The sequence below is a fragment of the Tachysurus vachellii genome, chromosome 22, assembly GCF_030014155.1.
Source record: "Tachysurus vachellii isolate PV-2020 chromosome 22, HZAU_Pvac_v1, whole genome shotgun sequence".
In the NCBI taxonomy this organism is placed as follows: Eukaryota; Metazoa; Chordata; class Actinopteri; order Siluriformes; family Bagridae; genus Tachysurus; species Tachysurus vachellii.
In genome coordinates, this window is record NC_083481.1 from 1,333,219 (window position 1) to 1,356,849 (window position 23,631).

Consider the following 23,631-nt stretch of genomic DNA (forward strand, 5'->3'; position numbering starts at 1 on the left):
TTTAATTGTAAATCCATTGGGAAAGGAAACATTGTATGAACGTAAAGTTCTGTGAAACTGGAGGTAAGCCCACATACCATGGAACCACTTTTAAACAGAAGGCATAATGTTTAAAATGTCCAAACTTAAAATGTTTTTATTGATACCTAGAAACTTTCTGAAGCTGCGAGTTGGTGATAAGCACAGTATAGCATGGCAAGTGCAAAACCTCACACATGAAAATCAACACTCGATTTCTAATTTTGAAGGTGTGTGTGAAAACCTATACTGGGCTGTACTTCTTTCATTAGATTTGTACTAAAACATGAATTTTGCAGTTTGCAGAACTGTATCTTGTAAAAAGCAGCGTTTAAGATGTGAAGACAAGTGAAAGTGCTATATCTTTGGCTAGAATGGAGATTGTACTGATAAAATATTGAGGTAAGTTTAGGGACATTTACTCAATTGTAAATGTAAAGTAAAAAAAACATAAATCAAAATGTATTAGACAAGACACACTACTCATGCACAGAAATATCTGATCAAAAAGTAAGAATACAAAAACACTATGCTGGACATTTACAGTAAATATTCTACATCATATTATAGTCTTACTCTTTGTCACACTATGGATTGTCAAGTATCATTCTGTAAATCTAAATTGAAATGTTTTGCACTATAATGATGATTTATAGGATGAACTTTATATGGATTGTTTTGTTCTTTGTAATAGAGCCAGTTTTAATCATTGTGTGTAAGTCACTCTGGATAAGGGTGTCTGCTAAATGGTGTAAATGTAAATGTATATACAAACAAACCAGCACCACATCTTGAGCGCGAGAAGTGTGTGTCTGCCCTTCCCCCCTCTGCAGTATAAATGAAAGTGAAAGTCAGCAGCTCCATTTTGTGACGCATGAAAAATAAAAGATGTCAGGAGTAAAAACACAGTGAGTATCTAAAGCTCTAATATATAAACACACTGAAGTGACACTAGATGCAGAAGAGTTTTGTGGGTACAAAAGGTGTTTTGTTTGTACTTTAATGTACACAGGTTGTTTTATAACTTGATAGCGTGTTGATACGCATCGTGTGTTGGTAAACGGTGTGTGCTACAGTTTGCTAAGCCGATTGCGAAACGCAATAGGGAAACTGTTTGCCAGAATATACTCTGACCGCCATGACATCGTATTGTTGAATTATCAAACACACTTTCATGTTTATGTGTTGAAAGAAAGATGAGGATGTCATTAAAAGAGAATCGGCGGTGGGTCATCAGGTTGTTTTAGTTACTTCAACATAGTAAAAGTAGATAAGACTCATGGGTAATGTATTTAGTTTACTGTCCGATTTAACACACCAAATAGATTCTCAGAAAAGAAACCATAGCACAATGTTTACCCTACAGAATATAAAGCAATAAAAACAAGGATAAAATCTCCTGGTTAAATGTTGAGTAATGTAGTGCTTAAAGTTTAAAAATGAATAACAAATGAGCAAAAACAATGCTTCCGAGTGGCAGAAAGAAAAACCTGGTGCAGACAAGATGCTTCCTATTGAAATACATTAGATTGAAAGTCCGTGCTTTGTGACACGTACAAAAAGGAGCTCCGTCTCCACGAACACGAATCAAATAGATTACATTTTGTGACCTATGTGACGAACTGCCATGAGACTGGGTTGTAAATACACACCGTCTCATGGGAACACATCTGTATCTCTAAACACTCACTAGTTAACACAGGAACTCAACTTTGCTTTAAGGTGTTTAATAGCAGTGAATATATCACTGATCTGATCTAAGAACAGTTTAGACAAATCATTCACTGAGTGAAGAGTAAAAAGGACTGTGTAATGTGGAGCATAAGAGCAGCATAGCTTTGTGTCAGTGAACTCTACAGGCTTTAAGACCCAGCTGAGTCAGTTAGCTGTGATTGGGACTCCTGATATCAGTGTAATTCCTGACTTATGAGGCCTGTCTCCTGTTTGAATAAGTGTACAGACTGGATCTGAATTAAAAAGATGGAATTATTGGTGTTTAATGATGAACACATTGTTTAACAGTGCTGAGACAGCAGAGTATTAATTATTGCTGATATTTCTGTTGTAATTCTAGAATGATGGAGGGAAAGAGATCAGACTCACCAGAACCCAGCTGTGTGTCCATGAAGAGTGACTGGTCAATGGATCCTCTATTTAACTTCAGAGACAGAGACAGTTCTACTGATGTGAGGTCAGTATAGTGAGGTGTTTTACAGCAGTGTTCCACCTGATCAAACTCACTCGTCTCATTATGAAGCCCTTCATGAGCTTTATCAGGTGTTGAAGCAGTAAAACACTAAACTGTGCAGTGCTGCAGCTCTCGGACTGGCAGTGAGGAAAAGTGCTTTAATACCCCTTTTCCACCAAAAAGAACCGGGTGCTGGTTCAAAGTTGGTTCCACTGGTGATCCTTCTAAGAACCGGTTTGCCTTTCCATCGGCTAGAGAGCCGTCACAGAGCCGAGTCTGACGTCACTGTATACGTGTCACGTTACACAGCAACGTTAGCACAGCAGCGGCAAAAACAAACACAACATCAACAATGGTGGATTTTACTTTACTGTTAATGCTCATGGCTTTGTGAACCTACAGTAGCATTTAAACGCGGCGAATCCAACGTGTACGTGCAGCTCCATGTAATCTATATAAACAAAGGTTGTAATCGAGAAAATACATAACATTATTTTATCATTAACACAGAAAAAAAGGTTAGCCTTAGCATGTAGCTACCTACTATCATGTGTGCTGATAATGTATCATATTGCGGTAAAGTAAAAGTGTATTAAACATTGGTATATTATCAAATGCACTAACAGTAGCTCAGCCCCACCCACAGCCCCTGACACAAGCGGTTCTTAAGTCTAGACCAGCAATGTTTTGGTGCTACTTAAGACCCAGCTGAGTCAGTTAGCTGTGATTGGGACTCCTGATATCAGTGTAATTCCTGACTTATGAGGCCTGTCTCCTGTTTGAATAAGTGTACAGACTGGATCTGAACTAAAAAGATGGAATTATTGGTGTTTAATGATGAACACATTGTTTAACAGTGCTGAGACAGCAGAGTATTAATTATTGCTGATATTTCTGTTGTAATTCTAGAATGATGGAGAGAAAGAGATCAGACTCACCAGAACCCAGCTGTGTGTCCATGAAGAGTGACTGGTCAATGGATCCTCTATTTAACTTCAGAGCCAGAGACAGTTCTACTGATGTGAGGTCAGTATAGTGAGGTGTTTTACAGCAGTGTTCCACCTGATCAAACTCACTCGTCTCATTATGAAGCCCTTCATGAGCTTTATCAGGTGTTGAAGCAGTAAAACACTAAACTGTGCAGTGTTAAATATCTGTGTCTGTATTTATTAGTGTGTGATTTGTGCAGCTATGAATACATCCATATACGTCCAATACGTCCATATCACATGATGTGTTTTGTTTGTTCACAGACCACAAAAGAAGAAATCAAACATCAGCAGAAATCATCTGGACTCCATATTCAAGGTGTGTGTGTGTGTGTGTGTGTGTGTGTGTGTGTTGGTGTGTTAGTGGGTGTGTGTGTGTGTTAGTGTGTGTGTGTGTTAGTGTGTGTGTTAGTGTGTTTTAGTGTGTGTGTGTTAGTGTGTTTTAGTGTGTGTGTTTTAGTGTGTTTTAGTGTGTGTGTTTTAGTGTGTTTTACGATCCTTTGTAATGACTTGATGTGCAGCAGCATTATGGGTAATCAGTTATATGAGTAATCAGAATTTCAGTTCTAAGTTTAAATGTGATAATAAAAAGAGACTTCTACTTTTTTTTTTATAAATTAAAAGCATCTGTCACTAATATGATCATATTTAGATCTGTTCCTGTGTGTTTCTAACCAGGAGCTGGAACACAAAGTCATCACTCTGATAAAGAATGAGCTGAAGAGCTTTAGGAAGCTCCTGAGTCCAGATTACCCAGCATGCACTGAGAGGGAGGTGGAGGATGAGGAGGATCTGCACAGTGTCACAGAGGGAGCGCTGAAGATCACACTGCACGTCCTGAAGAACATGAACCACACAGATCTCGCTAACACACTGCACAACAGTAAGAGCTCTGAGTCATGACTTTATTCCATCAGGTTCACTTTCGAGAGAGGAAATAGTTTTAGATATGAACACTTTTAGTTTTAAATGTAATTTTAATATCATGTAAATCTGCTGCTTTTCTGTTCTGTTCATGGTCCAGCTTGTGGTTACTCTGTACAATGGTCCTGATCCTTCAGTAATATTTATTACATCAATCAGGAACAAACAGCAGGAACTGAAATAAATTTACATTTTTTATTGAGCTCAGTGATTTTACATTAAAACATGTTATTACTTTGTTTATTAGAACTCTCCTCTGTGTCTCAGCCAAAGTTTAAGTCCAAGCTGAGAGAGAAGTTTGAAAGAATTAATGAAGGAATCTCATAGCCTGGAAGCTCAACACTTCTGAATGAGATCTACACAGAGCTCTACATCACAGAGGGTTGGAGTGGAGACGTCAATAATGAACATGAGGTGAGACAGATTGAGACCATGTCCAGGAGACCAGCAACACAGGAGACACCCATCAAATGTAATGATCTCTTTAAAGACAAGTCCATCAGAACTGTGCTGACTAAAGGAGTTGCTGGAATTGGAAAAACAGTCTCTGTGCAGAAGTTCATTCTGGACTGGGCTGAAGGAAAAGCAAATCAGGACGTCACCTTCATGTTTCCACTTCCATTTAGAGAGCTGAATCTGATGAAGCAGCAAAATCTCAGTCTCATGAATCTTCTTCATCATTTTTCCCCAGAAAAAAGAAAACTAGAATCAATAGATTGTGACTCCTACAAAGTGGTGTTGATCTTTGATGGTCTGGATGAGTGTCGACTTCCTCTAAATTTCCAGAAGAATGAGATGTTGTGTGATGTGACAGAGTCAGCCTCAGTGGATGTGCTGCTGACGAACCTCATCAAGGGGTATCTGCTTCCCTCTGCTCTCCTCTGGATAACCACAAGACCAGGAGCAGCCAATCAGATCCCTCCTGAGTGTGTAGACCAGGTAACAGAGGTACGAGGCTTCAGTGATCCTCAGAAAGAGGAGTACTTCAGGAAGAGGATCAGTGACCAGAGCCTGGCCAATAACATCATCACACACCTGAAGTCTTCAAGAAGCCTCTACATCATGTGCCACATCCGTCTTCTGCTGGATCTCAGCCACTGTTCTAGAGAGAATGTTGGGTGAAGCAGAGGGTGGAGAGATCCCCAAGACTCTGACTCAAATGTTCACACACTTCCTGATCTTTCAGGTCAAACACAAGAACCAAAAGTACCATCAGAAATGTGACCCTGATCCTCAGCAGACCAGAGAGAGTATCATGGCACTGGGAAAACTGGCTTTCCACCAGCTGGAGAAAGGAAACCTGATCTTCTATGAGGAAGACCTGAGGGAGTGTGGCATTGATGTCAGAGATGTGTCAGTGTACTCAGGAGTGTGTACCCAGATCTTCAGAGAGGAGTTTGGGCTTCACCTAGAGAAGGTGTTCAGCTTTGTACATCTGAGTGTGCAGGAGTTTCTGGCTGCTTTATATGTATTTTTCTACTTCATTTTTAGAAAGACAAATGTGCTTATGGAGCAAAGCACAGGATCTTTTTTAGTATACAACAGCAGAATGATTTTTAATTTCTTCAGAAATCCAAACATGTCTGATCTCCTCAGGAGTTCAGTGGACAAGGCCTTACAGAGTGAGAATGGACACCTGGACCTGTTCCTCCGCTTCCTTCTGGGTCTCTCACTGGAGTCCAATCAGACTCTCTTACGAGACTTAATGCCACAGACAGGAAGCAGATCTCACAGCAAACAGGAAACAGTGGAGTACATCAAGGAGAAGATCAGGGAGAATCCATCTCCAGAGAAATCCATCAATCTGTTCCACTGTCTGAATGAACTGAATGATCATTCACTAGTGCAGGAAGTACAAACTTATGTGAACAGAGGAGGTCACAGACATCTCAGTGGAATCAGTCTCTCTCCAGCTCAGTGTTCAGCTCTGGTGTTTGTGTTACTGACCTCAGAACAGAAGCTGGATGAGTTTTATTTGAGTAAATATTATCCATCAGATGAAGGTCTTCTGAGGCTGCTGCCAGTGGTCAAATCCTCCAGAAAAGCTGTGTGAGTATTATTATTTATAAATGATGTATTTATATGTATTACTACATGGTTTATTATTTTAATGTAACACTGAACTGCACTGTTTGGATTAATGTTAGTTAATAGTTCCTCTAATCATCTTTAAACAAACCTCTGGTACTTTTACAGAAGATTGTTTCACTTTTTACACTAACATGTTATATCTGAACTGAGGGCTGGGCCACATGGACAAAATCTTATAACATCATATGAGTCATTTTATAGCTTTTATATATGAATCATGAAACATTTAGTGTTCTCTAAAACTGATGTAAAAACATCTATACAAAATAACTGCATGCGTTTAAGAACTAAAGACATTTCTGAACTAAACACCAGTGAAAGACTTTTTCTTTTCTGTTTATTTTGAAAGTGACATTTAACAAAACTCTCACAGACGAGAAAAACATCAGACTGACAAAATGGGATCAATATGGATAGAAAATATAAAAAGTAAATATTAAAACACTCTAATGTCCTTCAAGTATCTCTTTATGTTTAAGTTCCTCATCTTTTGTTGTGTGTGACACAGTGTTGTGGGGAGATTCACTCTGTCATGGCTTTTTTACTCAATTCTTCTTTCTAATTAAAATAAAACATAAACGCTTTTTAAAAATTGACCCCAATATGAATGAAAAACAAAAGTCTCCTTCAGTCTGCATTACTGCTAAACTTTACCGAGGACTGAGCTCGAGGTAAATAAAACATCAATCATCATTTTGGACCTCGACACATTGGACAGACGAAGTGGGAAAATGTTCAGCTTTATCTTCTTATTATGTTAGAAACAAGCTAGGCAGCTAACTCAGATGAGTGATGAAGATTTTCTTTCTCTAACACTGACCTGTTTGTAGAGGATGGATTTTAAATGTGACTTTTTATATGAAGACTTTTATTTTGATGGGGTTCATTTTGTTCTTTGCTTATCAAGTGTACAAGCAGGTAAAAAGAGAGAGGATGAATAATGTGTCACAGGTGAGTGTAGTGTCGTGACCGCTGTTATTAAAATGTCCTGTTTTGTTCTACTTGGAGCCCGACAAAGACACCAAACTGTTAATGACCGATCACATTCTTGTTCTTGGGTCGTGATTGTTGTTAATCTGTTGTAGTTGAATTATAGACACAGTTTATTGTCTGGTTCACTGCATCAGAAGATGGTGGATGTGGTAAAAACAGACGGTGAACACAAAGACGGTTGCACGTGACGGTCGGTCAGGTTTATCACGTTACTGTTGAAGAGACGTCAGGTTTCGTTCTTTCGAACCTTTCTGTGGATTTTGGAGATTTTAAGCTGTGAACTGTATTTGTATTTATAAGCAGCTGTAGTTAATCTATATTTTTGTTGTACAACGTTAATAACAGACTGGTTTTGTTCTCTGTTCATCATTAAGTACTGATAAAATATTACACATTGGACTAAAGGTTTACAGACTCTGAGGTCTGATATCACTTGAGCTCTTATTGGACTGGGAAGAAAATACTGAATTGTACCATACTGGAAAGAGTGGAGGTGGATTTTCTTTATTGTATTGAATATGGTCTCGTATTCAGCTTAAGTTGAGTTTTATAACTGAGTTACAGAGGTGAATTAGGTGCTAACTTCTTTTGTCTAGTCCTGGGTTAAAGCACTGACTTGGAAGGTGTATTGTGATTGTATCTGACACATAATTTTTTTAATACTGGGGCTAAAGTGTGTTCCATAAGAGAAGACAATAATGACAGTTAAATTGTTGAAGTTAAATGATGTGTTTTGATTCTGACAGCTACCTTGGAGTCGGACGTCTCACTTACCTTGCTAGGTTTGTGGAGGTTGTGCTGTTCAAAGCTAGTTCCACACTGTGTATTATACAATATACACTACACTCTTCAGGAAGTACCATGTCACTTATAGCCACCTGAAGCCCACCTACACAAATCCTTTAGTGTAACACACAGTAGTGTTGTGTTAGATTTTTACCTACAAGGTGGGTTAGATTTCCTGCTATGTGTATATTCAGTGTTTTAGATTGAACAAACGAATCTGTCTGTATGTTGATCCATCTAAAGCTAATACTTGTGTATATACAGTGTGACTCATTTAAAGGTAAGAAGTTTGACTTTGTTTATTTCTGATGCTGTGTGCAGTCGTGCTGATGTGACGTCACTCTGTAAACAGGGAAGGAGCTCAGATTTGAGAAGAAAACCCCACGTTCACTTCTCAGTTGTGGAGGCATGAAAGACATGATCCCATTTACTCTGTGGAGAAAGAAGGGTTCACTAAAGTTGTGTTGAAATAGTAACAGTGACATCTGTAGTAAACAGTACAATGTTCTTTCTAATATCCTTTATTTACATTGTTTATGATAGATGATATATTTTTACACATCTATATTTTTTAGGAGTCATTCATTAGGTGTTATAATAAATTGTAGCTGAGAGATTGTGGAGTGCAGAAAGACGTCCCTGCTCCTGTAAATGTGCTGATGTGGTGTCCTGTCCTCTGATTTGTGTGTGTGACACAAACACACTGACATTTCTTCAACTTTAGCTGGATTATGGCTGTGTTTGTGTGTTTGAGATCAGTGTTCTGATATTTCATAATTTCTCTTCCAGTCTAATTGACTGTAATCTGACAGAGGAAAGCTGTAGAGTTCTGTCCTCAGTTCTCAGCTCAAACTCCTCCAGTCTGAGAGAACTGGACCTGACTAACAATAAACTGCAGGATTCAGGAGTGAAGCTGCTCTCTGATGGACTGAAGGATCCACACTGTACACTGGAGATACTGAGGTACACACACACACACACACACACACACAAACACACACACACACACACACCGTAGAATATATATATACTGTATATATGTATATACAGCACAATATTAAAGTCATTAGACATGAAAAATCAAGCAGAAAATAGAACATTGAGAAGATCATTAAGAGATAAAGCTCTGATAAACCTGGACTTGTACAGAAATGGTATTATATGATGCTGTTTTCCCCAAAGCTCCAACTCAGTACCAGAACTAGAGCTGCTCATTTCCATTCATCCCAGTGACTCACATCATTTGATTCTCTTCATCAAAATTATATAATTAAACTACATCAGTGAGTCTTTTAAGATATTATGAGTACGTCATTGTTTCATTCACACAGTTCATAATAAAAGTTCATGTGTATTTATTATGAAGATATTTCAGTCTAGTTTTAGGTTAGTTTTGAGTGAGTGATCATGAATGATTTTATGAATGTAATGTGGTAAAAGACACATTTTTACTTATTATGTATGAAGTACTTTTCAGTGGAACAATGTTATAATAAACAGCCATCAGTCATTGTTACACATTTATGTATAGTGGATTATGCTGCGAAGAACACAACAACATATAAGGCTTGTCTTAGTGCTACATCCTTTTTAAATGCACTGCTCCACCCTGTTTCTCTTCTTGTGGTGAACTGAATGAACCACATCAGTGAGTCAGCAGATCACCGAGTTTCGTTCACCGAGATCATTCAGGAACAACAATTAACAGTTTGTTCAGAATCAGTAGGTCTACCTCTCTCATTCACACTCAAGTATTTTACACAGGAGGGACTTCAGTGAACCAGAAATATGAGTCAAATATGAGTTTCAGCACATTATCCTGTTTCAGAAAGTTAAATACATCGTCTCATATGAGCTGAGACACATAGATCTGTCCAAGTTTATACAGATGTGGCTATTAAGAATGCATGTCTTTTTGTGCAGAAACACGATTTCACGCGTATCGTCTCTAGGTTACGACTGTAACCCTAGTTCTCGAAACGCTATGGGAACGCCACTGCGTGACCGCGCTCTGAACCACGTGTGTAATCTGACCAATAGGCGTTGGGACGTGACGTCATCAGCGGGTGACGTCGCGTAAACAGTAAGCTACAAATGGCCGAGAGATGGACAAGACGCTAGCTCCTGCGAGAGAAGGTAAGCACCGCAGGGATGCAGGGAGTGTGGCATGGAGACGCAGCGTCTCGTTCCTCAGGGAACTAGGGTTACGGTCGTAACCTAGAGACGTTCCCTTTCGGAACTTGAGCTGCGTCGAAACGCTAATGGAACGAGTGTCCAATCACTCCACACTGACCAGACCCTGCTTAGTGATGGCCTCGGCACCTGCACGTAGGACAGAGGAGCCCGGGGTGGCTCTGAGGTCAAGGTCATAGAACCTGACGAAGGTCAGCGGGGTGGACCAACCCGCAGTGTCACAGATGTCTTGGAGTGCCACTCCAGCGGACCAGGCCGTAGAGGCCGCCACACCCCGGTTGGAGTGAGCTCGGACCCCGAGCGGTGCGGGGAGCCAGAGGACTCGTGAGCCGACACAATCACACGACGCAGTTGCTCCGACTTTCTCCACGGACTCGACCTGCGGAGGTAAGTGACCAGTGATCGCACTGGACACAGTCGGTTATGTCGCTCCTGTTCAGGGGCTGTAAACGGAGGAGGGCAGAATGCCTGCAACACGACAGGTCGTGAGGGGGCCGAAGGCCCCTTAGGTATGTACCCAGGTTTCGGATAGAGAAACACTCTGCCCATGCCAGGGGCAAACTCCAGGCGAGATGGGGACACAGACAGGGCCTGCAGATCCCCGATCCTCTTCAGGGAGGAAATCGCCAAGAGGAAGGTGGTCTTAATAGACAGAAACCTAAGGGCCACTTCGGTCAATGGCTCGAAGGGGGCTCTGATAGAGCCGCCAGCACAACTGCCAGATCCCAGACAGGCACTCTGGGTCGCGTCCCGGGCCTCAGCCTCCGGGCGCCGCGGAGGAAACGTGTCACCAATGGGTGCCTACCCAGCGACTGCCCCGCCGGCGGGATGCTATATGCCGCGATTGCGGACACATAAACCTTCAGGGTCGAGGGGGTTAACCCAGCGGCAAACTGTTCCTGTAAGAACTCCAGAACTGAAGCGATCGGGCAGTTAACTGGTTCCAGGCCATGGTGCTCGCACCACGACGTAAACAGTTGCCATCGTGCGGCGTACGACCTCCTCGTGGAGGAAGCTCTGGAGTGGAGAAGGGTCTCTACTACCTCGGTAGAGAGACCAGCCGCTATGAACTGTGCCCCCTCAGGGGCCACAGCCACAGCCTCCACAGCTCTGGGCGGGGGTGCACCAGGGTTCCACCCGCCTGTGAGAGGCGATCCCTCCTGGGGGGAATTTCCCATAGAGGGCCCTTGAGTAGGGACACCAGATCAGCAAACCATGGCTTGCCCGGACATCGAGGTGCTACCAGGAGGAGACAGACTCCATCCCGGCGAACTCTCTCCAGAACTCCAGGGAGCAGTGCGATCGGGGGAGAAGCGTACAGGCATAGCCTCGGCCACGACTGCACCATGGCATCCAGACCTAACAGGGCTGGGTGAGAGAGAGAGAACCAGAGGGGACAGTGCAAGGTCCCTGGACCTCCGCAGAACCCACCAGGAGAATCCTTGCAGCTCCTCCCAAGCTGTCAGAAAGTTCCTCACGGGACCCAGTCCCTCGGGGCTGGCCTCTGACCCACTCAGAGCAGTTGGGGCCGTGCCCTGCAGCTGATAACGCCTCGTGAAAGGCGGCGGACCCTCCCCCCCACAACGAACCTTTAGGTGGAAAGGTGGGGAGCGAACCGCTGGAGGGAATCTGCACCCTGAGGCACACCTTGTGGCAGGGCTGGCAGAACGGCCTCCATGACCCAAATGGCCGGAGCAACGTACTGTGGCCGTTGACACCTCAAGAGAGGCGGTGGGTCTCCCCCATCCGTACCGAGGCTTTGGACGGAAGTGGAGGGAGGTGCCCGCTGGAGGGGGCCTTGCTCTGGAGCACATCTTGTGGCAGAACCAATGGCCTGGTGCCCCGGTGGTGCAGGGGAGGGATGGTCACCGTAACGTGAGGTGTCCCCCATCCCCCCAACCGTAGACCGGCAGGATCTACGCACCACTGCCCGTTTGTCGGAGGCGAGGGTGACCCCCAGGTCATCCTGCTCCTTCTTGGGCCTAGAGCGTCGCCTTGGGCCCTTAGGCCCCGCCCACGGAGATCGGGTGGCAACGCTCTGTTTCTGGGCTTCGCGGTGCCCGGAAGGACCAGGCTGGGGCTGCCGCCGAACAGCCCCACGAGATCGCCGAGGGAGGTACTGCTGAAATGCAGCCGACTGCTTTTTAGACTCCTGGAACTTGTTCACTACCGCCGTCACAGCGTCGTCAAACAGTCCAGGAGGAGCCATCGGTGCATCCAATAGCACAGCTCGATCCTTGTCCGGGAGGTCGGACAAGGTGAGCCACAGATGCCTTTCTGTGGCCACCAGGGCTGCCATGGACCGACCAACGGCCCGTGCCGTGTTTCATGGCCCGAAGGGTTAAGTCGGCAGTGCGACGCAACTCCTTAATATCCCGGAGCTAAGTCCCTCATCCAAATCACCTAGCAGGTCAGCTTGGTATGCCTGCAACATACCCATGGTGTGGAGGCAGCCTGCGGCCTTCCCTACTAAGGCCGACGTAGCACGTAGCAGCTTAGTAGGGAACACCGGAGCCTTTAGCGATGATGCTATGCTAGGGGAGAGATAGCTAACCAGCGTCTCTTCCACACACGGCATCGCCCTGTAGCCGCACGCCTTAGCCCCAACCACATTCGCGTAGAGCGAGGAGTGACTAGGAGAAGTGCGCGCTGAGTACGGGGTTCCCAGGATCTGGACACCTCGGCGTGCAGATCGGGAAAAAACGGCAGGCTCCGGCGGCCAGAAAGTGACACAGGACGCAGGAAATGCTCATCCAGCTTACTGGGTGCGCGCTGCCTCTGCTGCTCCACCGGCCAATCTAAATCCAGCTGCCAATCTAAACCACAAGCCGTGAGGAGCCCACGGGCTCGCTATCATCCATCAGCTCTCCTTCCTCGGAGGGAGAGACATGTAATGTCACGCCATCGGGCCTGCTTCTCCTCGAGAGCAGGAGCTCAATTCAGACGAGGCTGGAGAGGACTCATCCGACTCCAATCCCGCTGCTAAATCGGCCTGCGAGCCCCACGAGCGCCGGCGCCACTTTGCCTCGGCAAGAGCGGGACCGGAGCCGCGAGGGAGAGAGCTCTTCTCGAAGAGCACACTCTGAAAGCGAAGCATGCGCATAGCCATGCGGCTACAATGCGAGCAATCGACTCCCCCTAGAGCCGATTGTGCATGCTCCACTCCCAAGCAAACAACACACCAATCATGCGAATCCTTCCCGGTAATGAAACGGGGACACAGATAAACACATTTACGGAATCTCTGTCTGCTAGCCATCACTCGATCAGAAAAACACAGCGCTTACCTGAACCAGCGCTTACCAGCCATTTGTAGCTTCCTGTTTACGCAACGTCCCCCGCCGATGACGTCACGTCCCAACGCCTCTTGGTCAGATTACACACGTGGTTCAGAGCGCGGTCACGCAGGGGCGTTCCCATAGCATTTTGACGCAGCTCGAGTTCCGAAAGGGAACTAATTTTTAAGAATAGAAATACATGTGTTGTGCTTCACACAATATCCCCCAGGGGGCGCAGAACCCACTGTCCTACAGGTATAGACCAGATTGTCTAGGGACTCTGGATCTCTGTAAGTTTTTCATATTAAAAACTAAAATGTGAAGCTCTGAATAAATAATCAGCTGTTTAAAACTCTTCTGAGTGTCTGCGTTACAGATATATAATTCAGTCTATACAGTTTACAAAGTTATTTATTGTCCGTGGTGTAAAAGATGGATTCATTTTACTTGATGCAGGAGGCTGGTGGCATCATCCCATTGAAAGTGTTGTAAGTTCATGTGTGGAGACGGTTTTTATTTTGGGCATGTTTTTCTACGCATGATCTCACAACATGTCATTGTCAACTTTAGTCATATAAAATAATTTCCCTAAAACAATACTGTTGAAATGCTGAGAGAGAGAGAGAGAGAGAGAGAGAGCGAGATGGAGAGAGCGAGACGGAGAGAGCGAGACGGAGAGAGCGAGACAGAGAGAGCGAGACAGAGAGAGCGAGACAGAGAGTGTGAGAGAATGTATCATTAAGGCACTGTCTCCCATACTGGACTTGTGTTGGTTCGAGGCTCAGAGCTGGTCAAGTAGGATTAGTTAGTCTTATCCTTTTGAAACCCACTAGCCACAGTATCAAGCCCAGTTTACAGGTATAAGTTTATTATTTGTTAACTTTATTATTCCTTATATTATTAAAGTTTAATGATTTATAGCATTTATTGGTAATATTAAGTGTAAATAATAGTTACATGCTATTGGTACTTATTAGATAGTAGATATTTGCACCTCATGAGATGAGATCCGCCCTGAGTACCTCAAGTCTCTGGATGTTGTGGGGCTGTCTTGGTTGACACGCCTCTGCAACATCGCGTGGCGGCTGGGGACAGTGCCTCTGGACTGGCAGACTGGGGTGGTGGTCCCTCTGTTTAAGAAGGGGGACCGGAGGGTGTGTTCCAACTACAGGGGGATCACACTCCTCAGCCTCCCCGGAAAAGTCTATGCCAGGGTACTGGAGAGGAGAATTCGGCCAATAGTCGAACCTCGGATTCAGGAGGAACAATGCGGGTTTCGTCCCGGTCGTGGAACACTGGAACATCTCTATACCCTCACCAGGTTGCTGGAGGGTTCATGGGAGTTTGCCCAACCAGTCCACATGTGCTTTGTGGATCTGGAGAAGGCATTCGAATGTGTCCCTCGTGGTGATCTGTGGGGGGTGCTCTGGGAGTATGGGGTCCGGGGCCCTCTGCTAAGGCAGTAAGTCAGACTTGTTCCCGGTGCATGTTGGACTCCGGCAGGGCTGCCCTTTGTAACCGGTCCTGTTCATTATTTATATGGACAGGATTTCTAGGCGCAGTCGGGGGCCGGCGGGAGTCCAGTTTGGGGATCACGGGATTTCGTCTCTGCTTTTTGCAGATGATGTTGTCCTGTTGGCTTCTTCAAATCAGGACCTTCAGCGTGCACTGGGACGGTTTGCAGCCGAGTGTGAAGCGGCGAGGATGAGAATCAGCACCTCCAAGTCCGAGGCCATGGTTCTCAGCCGGAAAAGGGTGGCTTGCCCCCTTCAGGTTGGTGGAAAGCTCCTGCCTCAATTGGAGGAGTTTAAGTATCTTGGGGTCTTGTTCACGAGTGAGGGAAGGATGGAGCGGGAGATTGACAGGCGGATCGGTGTATCTTCTGCAGTGATGCGGTTGATATACCGGTCTGTTGTGGTAAAGAAAGAGCTGAGCCACAAGGCGAAGCTCTCTATTTACCAGTCGATCTACGTTCCTACCCTCACCTATGGTCATGAGCTTTGGGTCATGACCGAAAGGACAAGATCCCGGATACAGGCGGCTGAAATGAGTTTCCTCCGCAGGGTGGCTGGGCGCTCCCTTAGAGATAGGGTGAGGAGCTCGGTCACTCGGGAGGAGCTCAGAGTAGAGCCGCTGCTCCTCCACATCGAGAGGAGTCAGCTGAGGTGGCTCGGGCATCTGTTCCGGATGCCTCCTGGACGCCTCCCTGTGGAGGTGTTCCGGGCATGTCCAACCGGGAGGAGGCCCCGGGGAAGACCTAGGACACGCTGGAGGGACTATGTCTCTCGGCTGGCCTGGGAACGCCTCGGTATTCCCCCGGAGGAGCTGGAGGAAGTGTCTGGGGAGAGGGAAGTCTGGGTGTCCCTGCTCAGACTGCTGCCCCGTGACCCGGCCCCGGATAAGCGGTAGAAGATGGATGGATGGATATTTGCACCTCAGTATTGTTGTGTATTAAACATTATGTAATTATAACAGCGTGTAAATCATTATATTTATAAACAATATAAAAAATAAGAGTTTATTATAAATGACCATTTAATAATTAAAAATGACAGAGGTCTGGATCTCTGTGTCCTCATAACTTACTACGGCCGTAAATAGGACATCAAATGAGTAAAACGTACACAGACTATTTTAGATGTTTTAGATGTACAGAATAACGTGTCTGCACAGGAGTTCACAAAGATTTATATACGACTAAAGTATGTATGTGATGTGGCGAGAAATCGCAGGATCCTTTTCTCTGTGATGCTCATTCTTACTTGTCACATCTGTACACAGATGTTCATTTTATATTTTTATCCTGATATTAGAACCTTGTGTTCAGGTAGACACTTTATTTCTCACTGATGGAAACACCTCAGTTCACTATCAGAGAAATAAATCAAACATTTCATCATTTCTCTTCTAGTCTGCGTGAGTGTAATCTGACAGAGGAAAGCTGTAGAGTTCTGTCCTCAGTTCTCAGCTCAAACTCCTCCAGTCTGAGAGAACTGGACCTGACTAACAATAAACTGCAGGATTCAGGAGTGAAGCTGCTCTCTGATGGACTGAAGGATCCACACTGTACACTGGAGAAACTGAGGTACACACACACACACAGACACACACACACACACACAGACACACACACACACACTCAAAACACACAGGCAGACACAGACACACACACACTCAAACACACAGGCAGACACAGACACACGCACACACACACTCACAGAGTTTAAATGACAACCCTCCAAGCCATTCTTTATGCTGCTAAGAAAGAGCTTTTCATCACTGATGCTCAAAAAAATATACTTTAAACTCAAATAAATTATGGACAGTGGTTCACCACAACCTTACAGTATTAGTTTTAATTAATATTTAAGCTTTGTGTTTAATCTGTGCCACAATCTTGTGTTTTGACAACAAAACTGAATTAGGAAACTAACATGAATTATTAATGTTCAGTCAAATAAGTATAATTACTTTCCTGTAACATAAAATGCTTCAGTTGTCTGAACACGTTTTCATCTTTTAAAAACTCTTCAAATATTTTTCTTTAAACCAACATAAGAACATTTTATTCAAACACCTCATTTAGATTATTGACAGTGGTTCCATCCAATTAGTTCAACTTTAACACAAAGTTTTTTATTTCAAGTTCACACACAAATGCTTTGCTTTGTATAGTTACAATTAAACATTACTGTACAAAACTGTAAAGTTTACTGACAAATTAGATTAGATCAGCCCTTACTCCAACACATCTGACAGCAGCTTTGTCTTCAGCATTTGTACTTTATTAGATCGCTTGTTGCCATCTAGCTCCAGAAATAACTTCTCTAGTGCTTCAAAAGTGTACCTGAGTTCTGTTGGGCAGCACAAGTTCAGTGCATATATCAGCCCTATCAGCTCGGCTGTGACATACACTACATTGTTGAGATCTTCAAGAACTCTCACACCCTCCAATATCACTCCAACATCTACTGGGCAATCTTCAATGTTTGAACCTTTTATAACAAACAATCCCAACACAGTCTTCTGGATCGAGTCCTGAGTCCTGGGTGCATCTGTATCCTTCAGAGGAGAATTACAATGATACAGTTATTCAAAATTTATGTGTGTTAAAGGGGTGGTAAAACACGATTTCACTTTTCTAACTTTAGCTAGTGTGTAATGTTCCTGTTTGAGCATAAACAACATCTGCAAAGTTACAACGTTCAAAGTTTTAAGCAAAGGGAGGTATTTGCTTTTAAAGAAATCCATTTCTAAGGACTACAAACGGCCGGTAAGGAATACACGACATTCCTCCAGGGTTGCTGACGTCACTAAGCCCAATATTTACATAAACCCCTCCTCCGAGAATATTAAATAAGGGGGGGAGAGGGCATTTTATATTGCTGTGGAGAAGAGTTGTTGTGGTACAGTTAGTAGGCTGGAGTGTCGTTGCTGCGATGCCGACGAAACGCTGTTATTTTCATCCGGATTGCAGGTCCACTTTGTTCAGCCTTCCTAGGGACGGGGAAGTTATGGATCAATTGTTAAAAAATTTTTTAAACTCGGTCCCTCATAATTATTACCCAAATCTCGCTCTCTGTGCTGCACATTTTACGGAGGAAAGCTTCCACAATCTTCGCGAGTTCAATGCAGGATTCGCCCAACGGCTTGTCCTGAAAGATGGAGCAGTTCCAACTTTAAAAACAGAAGCTGTTTATTATTACACTACCTTCTGTATTTCTTTGCAGCGATGTTTTCCTCTTCAGTTGGCATTTTTGCACAGTTATTACATGTACACCTAATAAAATATTTTTTTTTAAATAAAAAAGGTTCTTGAATAGACTTTTGTTAATAGACAAACACTTATTGTTGTAAATTAAACATCAACTATTATAATTAGTACAATTAAATAACAACGTATCTAAAAAGTATGAGACAACAACAACAAAAAAAACATAACATTCTGAAACGTCGTTTAACAGCCGTTCTTGAACAGGTTCTGCTCGATCATCTTCACTAAAATTTTTTACAAGGAGGGACAGAGCAGTGTAGAATAAAGGTAAAATATATGAAAAATAATGCAATTTTTAAAAAAATGAAGCATGAACACATAACAGTGCACCCCACAAACACAATCAAGCCTTCGAAAAAACGTGTTTTACCACCCCTTTAAAAGAATATTTCACCCAAAAATAAAACTCATCATTTAGTCACCATTGTGTCATTTAAAACCTATATATAAAACTCTTCTGTAGAACACAAAAACATTAAGAAATGGTCTCAGTGGTTATGTGCCCATACAGTACAATGGACACAAAAGTCAATGGGGTTCAGTGTTGTACAGTTCAAACATGTTCTGCAGGAGAAAGCAAATCAAACAGGATTGGAATAACATGAGAGTGGGTAAAAGCTGAAATAATCTTTAGGGGGAAAGTTCACCCAAAAATGACATTTCTTTCATTACCCTCATGTCATTTCAGCCACCCGCTGACTTCCATTATATAGACACAAATCCATTGAGACTTTTCAAAATATCTTTTGTGTTTCACAGGTGAGTCATATACAGGTTTTGAATGACATAAAGGTGAATCAATGTGAATGACAATATTTGGGTAAACGATCCCTTTTACTTTACTACAGCATTTCACATCATTGTACAACAAAATGCACAAGGCAAATTTTCTTAGCATTTACTCCTTAATAGGTCTGCTAGGGTCTTCAGTAAGATAGACAGAGATATGAGTATAAACTCTTGCTTTACATCAGTGTATTAATGAATTATAGCTTTTACATTTTTTCCAAATCACAGACAAAGAATAGAATAGAACGGGGCAAAGAAGCCTTTATTATCGCCACATATACATTACAGCACAGTGGAATTCTTTTTTCTTCACATACCACAACTGAGGAGGTTGGGGTCAGACTGCAGGGGCAGCTATGATACAGCGCCCCTGGAGCAGCGAGGGTTGAGAGTTGAGCCACCACTGCCCCAGTTGAGCCACCACTGCCCCAGTTGAGCCACCACTGTCCCAGTTGAGCCACCACTGCCCCAGTTGAGCCACCACTGCCCCAGTTGAGCCACCACTGTCCCAGTTGAGCCACCACTGCCCCAGTTGAGCCACCACTGCTCCAGTTGAGCGCTGCCCCCACTGACACATATTTACTTAAATTTCTGAATGCAACAGTATTTTTATTTAAAAAAAGACAAAAAGCAAATATTTAGGTTTATTCCACAGGTCAATCTATCTTACATGTTATTGGTTAGTTTACACTGTTGGACTTGAATCTTCTTGAGTGGTCCATATTGGTCACAGTCCAGTCTGGGGTTATTATTTAGTTTACATTTTTGTTGTTGTTTGTGTTTTTCATGTTCTGACTCGTCTTTAGTGTTTGTGTGTATATGTGTTTAGTTTAGTGAGGAACAGCAGCTTCCTCAGTTATGTTGAGTAGTGGATCCACTCACCTTATATATTGTTTAAAAGCACTGTCTCATTTAAAGAAAGACTGGTGCTGTGGGTTTATTGTATCTGTTTAGTGGTTTGTTGTATAATACACAGTTTGGGTGAAAGTTATTGGTGTTTTTTGTGTGTTTTCTGTTATATTCTCTGTTATGAGCCCAGATCGTGTGTGTAACCAGGTTTCTCTGAGGTGTGTTACTGAGATTTGAAGGATTACACTTTCTTTTCATCTAATCACAGATCTTTATTGAGAAGTGATGTTTTTTTCTCTTCTCCACATCTCTTTCACAGCTTTAGTCATGTCCTCTTGATCCTGATAGCTCAGATAACAAAGGGTTTTTTCTTTTGCCTCCTTAAACAGCTTGTCCAAGTAAGACACCAGATAGACGTTTATCTCCTCCTTACTGAAAAAAGCATATTTATTAAAGTTTATGACTGAATTTGAGGAATTTATTAGCTTTAACAGCAACTTGGTGGAGGACTGTAGGTTATTATGGGATGTAGTTAAAGACTTCATAATCTGTGTAAAGCTAAATCTGTTAAACTACAAAACCTTCAGGAAATAAGATTAGACAGTCATGTAGAACTCCTCGTACTCAACCACTTTTTGTTGAACTGGTCTCCTTTTAATGACTTTAGAGAAATGTATAACATTTATAACAAATATAAGTAACATTTGAGATTAAAAATGTTTAGCACAGATTAATTAAAAACATTCATAAAGATGCTCATCTTGCTCAAGGTGAAATATTTTACTTTTTTCAGAATATCCTTTTATTTTTTTTGGAACTCTTATATTCATGTACATGTTTATTGATGTGTAAATTTTTATTTATTTATTGTTTATTCTCTTGCTCTTGCCATGAATATAGCACTTGATGCTGAACATGGAGTTAAAAATTAAACTCCTAACAAAACTAAAATCCTTTTATTCAAACTGATTCAAATGTAAACACATGGTTCATTGTGAGATTGTAACATGCCACTGTAGTGCAGACAAGAGAACATCTGAAAACATGTTTACAAGTGAAACAACTGTCACAACTGTCACGACGTGATGTTCAGTGTGAACAACCTTGTTGATTATAATGAGAATTATTCCAATAATATTTATGGAACATAACACAAGGCTGTTTTACTGTGATATCTGATTTATTATGACAAACTCACAATGGATTCAGATCATCAGTAATGTTACAAAATGAATTACTTCTACAAATGTTTCAGTTGATGATGGTCTCAGTATTGGTGGGTTGTAATTAAAGTCGTATGCAAAAGTTTAGGAACCCCTGACAATTTCCATGATTTTCATTTATAAATATTTGGGTGAATAATTGGGAATAATTTCTATAATTCTTTATTTTCTGTAACTTGAACACAGATCAGAGTGTAGTGTTTGTAGGCTGCTCACTCTCACATGTGTGTGTTATGTACATGACCTAATGGTGTTATAATAAATTGTAGCTGAGAGATTGTGGAGTGCAGAAAGATGTCCCTGCTCCTGTAAATGTGCTGATGTGGTGTCCTGTCCTCTGATTTGTGTGTGTGACACAAACACACTGACGTTTCTGTCACATCTTCAACTTTAGCTGGATTATGGCTGTGTTTGTGTGTTTGAGATCAGTGTTCTGATATTTCATCATTTCTCTTCCAGTCTGGGTCGGTGTGATCTGACAGAGGAAAGCTGTAGAGTTCTGTCCTCAGTTCTCAGCTCAAATTCCTCCAGACTGAGAGAACTGAACCTGAGTCAAAATGAACTGCAGGATTCAGGAGTGAAGCTGCTCTCTGATGGACTGAAGGATCCACACTGTACACTGGAGATACTGAGGTACACACACACGCAGACACACACTCACACACACACACACACACACACACAGAGTTTTAATAAACAGTTCTCTGTGGTAACTGTAATTGTAGTTATCTGATATATTGTCATTGTTGTGTGTGTGAGATGGAGAGTAAATGTACTGTATATAAAGATTTTGTGTAGTACATGTTTTCAATACTAAAACTGAGTGTGTTAAGTGTGAGAAGGTTTTCTTTCTTGTAGGATTCGTTACTGCAGTATTACAGATAAAGGTTGTGCTGCTCTGGCTTCAGCTCTGAGGTCAAACTCCTCATCACACCTGAGAGAACTGAATCTGAACAGTAATAATCCAGGAGAATCAGGAGTGAAGCTGCTCTCTGATCTACTGAAGGATCCACACTGTAAACTGGAGACACTACTGTGAGTTACTGACTTACTGTCTCTTTACTGTATGATATTGAGTAATATTCACTGTGTGCTGTAAAATGTCACATCTAATGTGTGTATTTATGCTTCTGTTGTTCATAAGCAATGTGTTTAAATGTGTCTGTAATTCTGTCCTGTTGTGTTTTTCAGCATTAATTATGATACACAGACCTGGTCTGGTGTATGACAGGATTCTCTCCTCAGACCTTTTTTCCAGAATAAAGCAGTTATGGAGGTGAAGCGTTAGAACATGTCCCACATTTCCAGCAGTTTGGGAACTGAATCATTCATATTCAGATGTAGAAGATCCATAACAATAACTGTGACTGATCACATCCTTTTATCCTCTCAGCTACAACTTCACACTTTAATATATTTTACAATCCAGAGTAAAAAACAAAAACTTATGATACTCAAACTTGTTTCTTCATTTCTGATTTTGTCTATAAAGTTTTCTTCATTTCTTATAAATAAAATACAGTCAATTCTTGTCCTGCATACAGAGTTTTTCACTATATTCCTTCTCGAAAATTAGTTTCTTCCTCTGTTTCTCTCTCTCCACACGTCTATCACGTTGTTTTCACTCATTGGATCCTTTAGTTCTTTACTCTCTGTATCTGATTTAAAAACCATCCCATCTGCCATATAGAGTTTACTGAAAACACTGTTAAAGTCCTCCATCATTATTATTTCTTTATACTTCTTTAAAATACTTCTTTAAGGATTAAATAATTCTTTCTTTTCTTTTTCATCTGTTGGGGTATGTACATTTACTAAACTGACAAAAAAGAGAGCTGAATCTTCACTGTGTAGAGGCAAATTCTACTCTCCTATTTGTACCCCAGGTGTGTGTGTGTGTGTGTGTATCTTTATGCACCCTCCATTTTCAGTTCTTATCGAGCACATTCACACAAACTCCCCTAATGTTCTATGTACATTTTTTTAATTTACTGCAAAAGCACATAACAATGATATAAAACACATGATATTTAAAATTTCCACTACACCACCCTCTAGACTGCTTTAAGATGCTGTCAGGTAGCGTTGCGTTTACGGTTGCACTAATATAATATACTAACATACGTATTTCGTCGCTGTCGGGCGGAAACCTCGTATGTCCAAATTTGGTCAATTTCATATTTTTTCACATATCGATGCTATTGGTCAGTCCCCACGTGGGTCTGTTTTTTTTACAAGTTATTATCCAATCTAAAGTCTTGAAAATAGCTTGAACGCAAATCTCTTAACTCCATTGGACACTTCAACTGTCTGAGAAATTTCGTAACTCCACCTCTTCTTCACTCCGCGGGAGAGCTGCGCGGCATATTTCTCCTCAAGATTAAGAGTCGCAACGAATCAACACGTCTTAAAGTGATATCTAAAGTGATTTTCGTGAGGCTCAAAGAAAAAAAATCTTGACCCCCGCTAGTTCTGGTGCTCGTCTGAGGACAGGAATTTAGCGCAAGACAATCCACTGCAACACGGACTAAACCCT

General features: G+C 42.3%; 1 pseudogene; it reads left to right on the plus strand.

The window, feature by feature from the left end:
* Nucleotides 1-845: 845 nt before the first annotated feature.
* Nucleotides 846-22,626, plus strand: LOC132838412 (NACHT, LRR and PYD domains-containing protein 12-like; annotated as a pseudogene).
* The last annotated feature ends 1,005 nt before the right edge of the window (nucleotides 22,627-23,631 follow it).